The sequence below is a fragment of the Cyprinodon tularosa genome, unplaced genomic scaffold, assembly GCF_016077235.1.
Source record: "Cyprinodon tularosa strain WSP-4 unplaced genomic scaffold, ASM1607723v1 ctg80, whole genome shotgun sequence".
Classification (NCBI taxonomy): domain Eukaryota; kingdom Metazoa; phylum Chordata; class Actinopteri; order Cyprinodontiformes; family Cyprinodontidae; genus Cyprinodon; species Cyprinodon tularosa.
Genome location: NW_024039563.1, coordinates 951,284 through 959,428, shown reverse-complemented (window position 1 = coordinate 959,428; position 8,145 = coordinate 951,284). Strand labels below are relative to the sequence as shown.

The 8,145-nt window shown below is 37.6% G+C and overlaps 1 long non-coding RNA gene across 1 annotated transcript; it reads right to left on the bottom strand.

The window, feature by feature from the left end:
• Nucleotides 1-4,774: 4,774 nt before the first annotated feature.
• LOC119774185 lies at nucleotides 4,775-6,856 on the bottom strand. Its single transcript, XR_005279497.1, has 2 exons — nucleotides 6,796-6,856; nucleotides 4,775-4,934 (listed from the first exon to the last, which is right to left on the bottom strand). It is a non-coding gene; the product is annotated as an uncharacterized LOC119774185 (long non-coding RNA).
• Nucleotides 6,857-8,145: the final 1,289 nt, after the last annotated feature.

Below are 8,145 nucleotides of genomic sequence, written 5' to 3'. Positions count from 1 at the left end.
TGATTGAGATAAAAGACTTGCAGAAAATTCAGATTCACATTTTTTTTATTACCGATACTTTTGATATAGATATATTTAAGCTCCATTTTTTTTAATTCATTATAAAAATTTTTTTGGCTTTGGCTTTATTTTAAGATTATTTTATCTCCTATCAATTTCTTTGTTTTATTATTTCCTGTTTCTATTTTAGCTTAAGGTTAACAATCTGTGGTTCTTAGATTTGTATCTCTGCTAATGTTCATTAGTATCTGGAATTCCAGATCTATTAGTAGCTTTCTGCTGTAGCTCAGCTCTCAAACTGTTTCCAATTTTTCCATATATATGTTTGTATACATATATATGTATACTAATGTATATATATATATATATATATATATATATATATATATATATATATATATATATATATATATATATATATATATATATATATATATATATATATATATATATATATAAAATTTGTCAGCACCATCAACACCAATTCAAATTCCTTGTAAGTGCAAACCCAATAAACTGGAATCTGGTTCTGATCCGCCTTTATAAATGAAAATCTAAAAAGTGAAGGCTGGATTTGGGTTTAGCACCTTATTTGTAGATCACATGTTACTGTGATGACAAATGCAGGTCCGTGAGGATTTGTCTCTTCGAATATGTAGGTTGACCTGTTCCACCTGTTCTTTCCACAGCAGCTGAAGTTCAGACTGAATGGAGAGGGCCTGTAAACTGCATTGTTAAGTCAGGACTGGATAACTACATGGTTGCTCCAGCCGGATGTTCAGAGTCTCTGATCTTTTCCAGCCTCTTAGAGATTTTTTCCTGGTTTTCTCTGTCTTAAGCCCACAGCATAAAGCTACCACCACCAAAGGGTGATGTACAGTGTTGGTCTCCACCCAATGTTGAATGTAGAGCAAAAAATAAATCTGCCTTGGTTTTATCTGACCAGAGCCACTTCAACCATATACTGTCTCCTATATGTTTTGCAAGCTTATAGGGTTTCATTTTTCTCTCTGCTTCTTTCACAAGATCAAGATTCTTCTTCTTTTTTTTTTTATTGCATGATTAATAGGTGTCCTGTCAAAATATCCTTCCAAATGAGCTCTTTATTAAGCATGCAGCTCCTCCAGATTGGTCATACATCTCGGATCATGGTCTTGCTTCCTGGTCTGTCACTTTAGGTGGACAGTGGGTCTTCCTAAGCTTGCAGTCACATCATGCTGTTTGACATTTTTTGATGATGAATAAAACAGAAATCCATGAAATGTCAAAAAAGCTAACTCAGTTTTAAACTTCTCCTCATTTATATCCCTGACCTGTATGCTGTGTTCACAAAACAGATGTATTTACTCTGCTTACTGATTAGGTAAGTCCAGAAGGTTGCACTACATTTTATGTAACAGAATTGGAATGAAAAATGTCTTTAAAATCTTTTCAACATTTTATAGAATTTTTCAAAAAGCCTTTTCAATTTTCTTTGCTGTTAAAGGCTATTTTGTGCTGCTTTGAATAAAATAAATATCAAATTTAAATGTATTAGATTCAAAAATAAAAAAAAGAGGTGAAGGTGTAAAGGAGTATGAATGCTTTTGCATCACACTGTAGATCTAGTTTAAAGGTTAACTGAATTTAAAATTGTATAAAATTACAAAAACAAACCCAGCTGACCACCACCACAGCATGCATCTAAATCCCCATTAATCATTCATATTCCATAGTGAGATAACATGTTATATGTGCTTCTACGTCATATGTCTCTAATCGGTTGAGGCTGATGATCAGGACACTACGTTTGCATCGTTGCAGGTTACTTATCTCACCTACAGCTTCCACATTTGGGGATACAGACAACAGTAGACATCCTGGCTATGAAATTTATGTGAAACTGCAGACGGGAAATGACTGCATTTGGATACAGCTTCCGTAGGTAATTTTCTGTGAAAACATTACCGCAGGCTTTATTAGAGTTTCTGTGTTACAGATTTTGATGTCTCCGGCTTGATTTGCGGGAAAAGGGGGAAAATGGCTGTTTCGGATTGACATCTCTGCTACTTGGTCCACGCTCAGTCATTTAGAAGTAATGGCCGTGACCACTACCTCCGTGTTTACATAGGAGAGGTCTCCCAGCACACAGCCAGTGACAAATTATAAAAGCAGGGCCTCTGCAGCCCGCCTGCATTTCATTAAACTTTAACTTCCCTTATCTGCAGCGACAGAGGATGGAATAATAAAGGGTGACAGGTATCTAAAGATGTATGTTTGGACTAGGGGACAGGAACAGCATGAGAGGCTCAGCCAGCTTTGTCACCAATGAGGGGCATATGTTGCAGGCTATAAAAACTGAAGGCAGATGTTGCTGTTTTACTGAAGCTGGGAGAGGCTGATGGTGCCTTGCACATATGTCCACCATGAATAGCTGTCTGTTTTCCTACTAATGTTTCCAGTTGACAAAAATGAATAAAGAGGAAAGAGGGAAAAAAATGGCTGTTTTTAACATTTTGTTTCCATCGAGCAGTAATTTTACTCACCTTAGTACTGTGGGAAAAAATTTTCTTTATGGGTCTTTTTAACTTCCCCAACTGTTTGGAAGATAATAAGAAGATATTTAAAACTATCACTTCTTTTTTTAAATATGTGAAATATAATAAAATAATTTTAACTCGAGTGTATATAATGGATAAGAAACTGGAAAATAACAAAAAAACAAAAACATAAAAAATGCCTCCAGCTCTGGTCAAAAGTTTATTTTATGTATTTGAACCCCATGTTTTTCTATAATAGAGGATACCGTAGGTGGCATTTAAAAAAGAAACCTTTTTCTCAAATTTAAAAGAATTGTCATATAGATTTTTCTGCATCCCAGCAGGTTCATAATTGTACATACAGGCTTCCATAGCCACAGGGCGGTGTACAGGTTTGTGGTGTGTTCTCTTCTTCCTCTGATTACAGGGTGTGACAGCCAGGTACGTGTTCACAGCTCAAAATCTAGTGGGGAGATGCTTGAAAAGAAGCAGATGTTAGATAGATGTCAAATAATAAAGTCTACTTCTTCTCAGTTCCTACCTTTACGTTTTTACCTCTTTATAATCCTCCCTTTAGGAAATCAGATTTCCATTGGGACTCTATAGCTGGATTTCAGGGCTCTGCTTCTCCCGAGTTTGTTGGAGAACTCACCTAAAGTCTCTCTCCGAGACTCCCCTTACCACTCCCCGGGCTGTTTCCCTTGTCCAAGTGTTCAGAACCCTGAAAACCTTCCATCATTACCCACTAGCCTGTCTGCCTTCCAGTGCCCTGCCACCTCTTACTCCTTAAAGACGGAACAAGGCAATTGTTATGTGCTATCAGGCACCACAGCACAACCCCCATCTGTTAACGTTAGGCCCTCATACCATCCTCATGGAGTCCGTTTTTAATCATTTGTGCAGATACATGCACATTCGTAGCCTGCATGAGATAATTTTGCAGGGCTCTGGCAGTGCTCCTCCTGTTCCTCCTTGCACAAAGTTGGAGGTAGTGATTCTGCTGCTGGGTTGCTTCCCTCCTATGACCTCCTCCACATCTCCAGGTGTACAGACCTGTCTCCTGGTAGCACCTCTAACCTCTGGACACAAAGCTTACAGACATAGCAAAACTTCTTGCCACAGCTCGCATTGATGTTTCATCCTGGATGAGCTGCGTGTCATGATTCCACAAGTTTAGAAGCAACACCAAAATCAAAAGTGACCAAAACATCAGCCAGAAAGCATAAGTACTGAGAATTGGTCTGTGTTCCCCACCTGCAGAACCACCCCTTTTGCTAGTTGCCAATAATTTCCACTTGTTGTCAATTCCATTTGCACAACAGCATGTGAAACTGATTGTCAGTCAGTGTTGCTTCCTAAGTGGAAAGTTTGATTTCACGGAAGTTTGGTTTATTTCAAGTTACATTGTATTATTTACGTGTTCCCTTTATTTTTTCAGCCGTTTATATTAGAGACTTCATAATGTGATCCAATATACTATCTACATCTGATGGAGAATCTATAAATTATATTTGCAAGAAGATTTAATTATTTTCCAGAAAAAACATTAAAACAATTATTTCCACTACGGCAGATACCAATCACATCTTAAAGTAGTTTCAAAAAGGGTCTAAAGTCTTAATGCTTTTATTAGCTTCCAATAAAGATGTGCGTTGCTCTTGGTGTTCAAGCGCTGTCAAATGTTTTTAAAGTGACCATGTCATCCAACACACTTTTCTCCTCTGGTTCAAGACGTTTTATTTTCCAAAAATAAAGTTAGATTTTCTTACAACAGTATAACGTGACAGGCAGATCATATCCGTTCATTTCTTTCTTGTCATGCCACTGTTTTTTCATGCTCCAATACATATATATCCCAGGTGCTGCAGTCACCTGTCTATAATGAAGGGGCAGAGGCGAGAAACAGCATCAGTTATGCACAGCAGCAAAAATTTAACTTATCATAGTTTTAGTTATTCTGAAAAATCAATTCATTATTTCATAATTAAGTCTTGACTTTAATCTCAGAATTCTGACATTCTGAGAAAAAAAGTCAGAATTCTGACTTTTTTCCCATATAAAACTGAAATAAAAATAAAAAAATAAGTTAAAATGTTTATTTTTTCAGTGGCCCTAATCCTCTTCTGTACAAATAAGACAAAAAAAAAAAAAACAGTTTACACTAGAATGAATAAAATATTCAAATTTAAATCAAGCATTGAACTTTAACAGGTTTCATTTAAAAATATAAAAAATAGTCTGTTTTTGTTTTTTTGTTTTTTTTTTTACTCTTTATTTTCTTGCTAAAAAAACCCTTCTGGAGATAGACACTATTTTCTGCAAGTAAAAATGTGATTTTCCAAATTTACACCCTTTACAACTTTAAAAAATTTACTTCATGGAGGAAATACTTCAACCACGGGAGGATGTCTGCCCCTGCACAAAAAAACAGGAAATAAGACTGTAAATAGATATATTAAATTACATTACTTAGATGATCTAAAGGTGGATAAAATGCATGAATTATATATGACAGAAATACACTCATAAACCGCTCATATTCCTTGTGTGCTAAGCTGAATATAAATTATATATAACAGATTTAGAGATGTTTCTTTTACTTTGCTGAATGAGGGAGGCACAAAAAAAAATACTTGAGGTATGCTGTCATTCATTATTAGCGAGAACAATGTGCCTTAGCCTTGCCAGCCTCTTTCTCTGCTTGTGTTTTTTTTCCCCCACGCTGAGGCCTCTCTGAAATCCACTCTACACAAAAAGACCCCTCAGAAAAGAAAGTTGGATCTCAGCCGTAAGTTGGATGAAGTTTATATCTCAAAAGGACAATGTGGCAAGGCCAACATTAAACCATGTTAAGATCTTCTGGGAGAAGCAGTTGATTGATTCCATAGAACCTTGTTCATCAAGGCCACCAGGTTCGAACCAAATATATTTGGAATGTGAGGAAGAAAGAGGTAGTTACGGCAACAAAAAGCCTCTGAAGCAGCTTTTGTGAGCATCTGAAAAGACCTATCTACAGCAGGCCAGGCTCTCCCGTCGAGCTAACGAAAGACTACCATGTAAATAAAAGCCAAGGGTGAGCTCACAACTTTGCCTGCTTGAATAAAAATAGCCACAATAACATTAGAGATGCATACACAAATAAAGCCAACCATTCCTTTCCCTACGATACTCAGCAGGAGATTTCTTTTTATTCAGTGCTGCAGAGGTATATGAATTTCTTGCACAGTTCGAGTCAAATTGCCAAAATAGAATTATATTCACCCTCCATTTCTTATAATCACATTAATTTTTCCAGAGCAATTCTGAATAAAAAATATCCCGCCTGTTATATCTGTTTAAATGTTTGCTGCCCATATTGTGAGCAAAGCGGTTGTCTGGCTGAGAGACATCTAAGCACATGCTGAGATAAGGGCAGATCTGCCGTCTTCACGTAGGTGGTGGTGGTGGGTGGAGGGTACTGGGCAGCCTGGGGAGGAGTCTATGTGGCTGAGATAGCCTCCTGCTGCAGGCGAGCAGGTCTGGAGTGCTGCAGCTGCTCTTCCTCTCCCCCTCTCTCTCTCCCCCCCAGCAGCTATGTCCTGCTGGAGTGAGCCCCTTCATCGGTGCTTTGTCTGAGAAGAGAGTAGCCGAAAGGGCCCTCTGACACACTGGACAAGACCTTTCAATGCACAAGCACCACCTCAGCAGCGTCATCAGCAACCTTGGCTGCATTCTGCATAAGTCCCCGAACTGCACCACAGGAGTGCCGGTGTTTATCTACCGCTTTTATGGAGTTTGAACAGAGTGCTAAACTCAAACACAAACATGGGAGTTGGAGGCATGAACGGAGCGCCATCTGCCCCCTTCACGGCCTGCCAGCTTTCACCGTCCATTTCCAGCGAGATATCGCCTGCATTCACAGCAAAACGGGGCATGAAGGGGAGTAAAAAGAAACAAGATAGAGTTGAACACTGTCTCAGTAAGTTTAAAATAGTTCTTTATCGGCAGTGTTTTCGAACTGCATCTCTGAAAGGAGAAAAAGAGATGTAATCAATAATGAACAACCTTGAAAAAAGCTGTAAACGGATGGCTTATTGAAACGACTCGTTCTTTCGCCTTGTCCCCCCCCACATGTTTGTGTTTCCTAATTTTCAATCAAAAACCACGGCGTTTCCTGAAAAAGATTGCAAATCTTCTCGTCAATACCGACAGACGCACAATTGTCTTTTATGTTTTTACGAATAATAACCTGCTAACGCCTGTTTCTTCGCAGACATTTCCTCAGCTGATAACTCACCACGTGTCACATGGGGCGACAAAGCCTGCGACGTGACATATCTCGACCGGCGGAGGGGGACACACAGACAAGCGAGGGGAAGGGGAAAGAATGAAGACCAGAGCAGTGGTGGTGGTGGGGGTGTCTTAAAGAGGAATGTCGTGTAATGTATGGTGGTTTTGTCCAGGTAACTGTTGGCTCAAATGCAGCTGTGACATATTTGAAATTGGCCCTGGCCTGCCCACAAAGACGCAGAGAGGAGCTGCAAGCACTAGCCAATCCATACTCTCCAGACACCTGCTTGGCTTGGAGAATCCTCAGATATTGACCTTCAATTCAGCCGGCATTCAGAGCTGATGAAAAGAGATAAGCACTCTAATCTGTCTGTCGTCTCCGCTCTTCCATTTATTGACTAACTGGCATGGACATATTTTAGCTCCAGATGCATGCTGTCAATGCACACCCATGACGCTACATAAACCTGCGACATAAACCTAATAGATGGTTATAGTATCAAAGGATTTCAATTTCAAATGGTTAGTTCTGTTTATTTAAATGCTTCTTTATAACAATCATTTTTGCATGAGACCAAAAGAACATTTTTGGAAGAAGTATTCTTGAGATCCTTAGTGTTTTAACAAAATCACTTCTTTAAAAGGAAGACCTTATTTTTTAGCAAAATATCTAAAAATGGAACTGTTCATTTTTTTTATAATTATGACTTCCTCACCTTTTTTTTTTGGAAAATGAAATGATACACTACACTTTGCAGTCATGCACTTATCTTTACTAAAGACATACAGTAGATAAAAACCATAAACAGCCTGATACAAATAATAACCATCAAAATATCCAGATTACCAAAAAATGTAAAGGTTCATTAGAAGAAAAAAAAAGATCTTTTTCTTTTTATCTTTGTATTTTATTTCATGCATACACCTTTTAAAGTAATGAAATAATTTTGATGAAGTCTTGGCATTCATTCATTCAATAAGAACATGTGGCACACTTGACCCTTCAAAGCTGCAATGAAGCATTTAGGATATTTTAGAGGACTACACCTCGTTGAGATGTTAAATATGGTGTTAAAAGAAATACAAAAAAAGAAAACAATATATATTTTTTGCCAAATAGCTGTCTAACATTTATGATAAAAAAAAACTAAAACTAAACAAAAAGAAAATATATTCTTATTAATGTTACCAATTTTTCTACCTTTATTGAATCATAATTGTCATGTAAAGGTAATTTCAACCAAATTGTCCTCCATGGACAAATGTATCATTTTTGACTCAAGAAAACGTTGGACTACTTTTCCTAAACATAACACCTAAACAGGTCTACATAATTGCTAATGGGTGACCATGTATG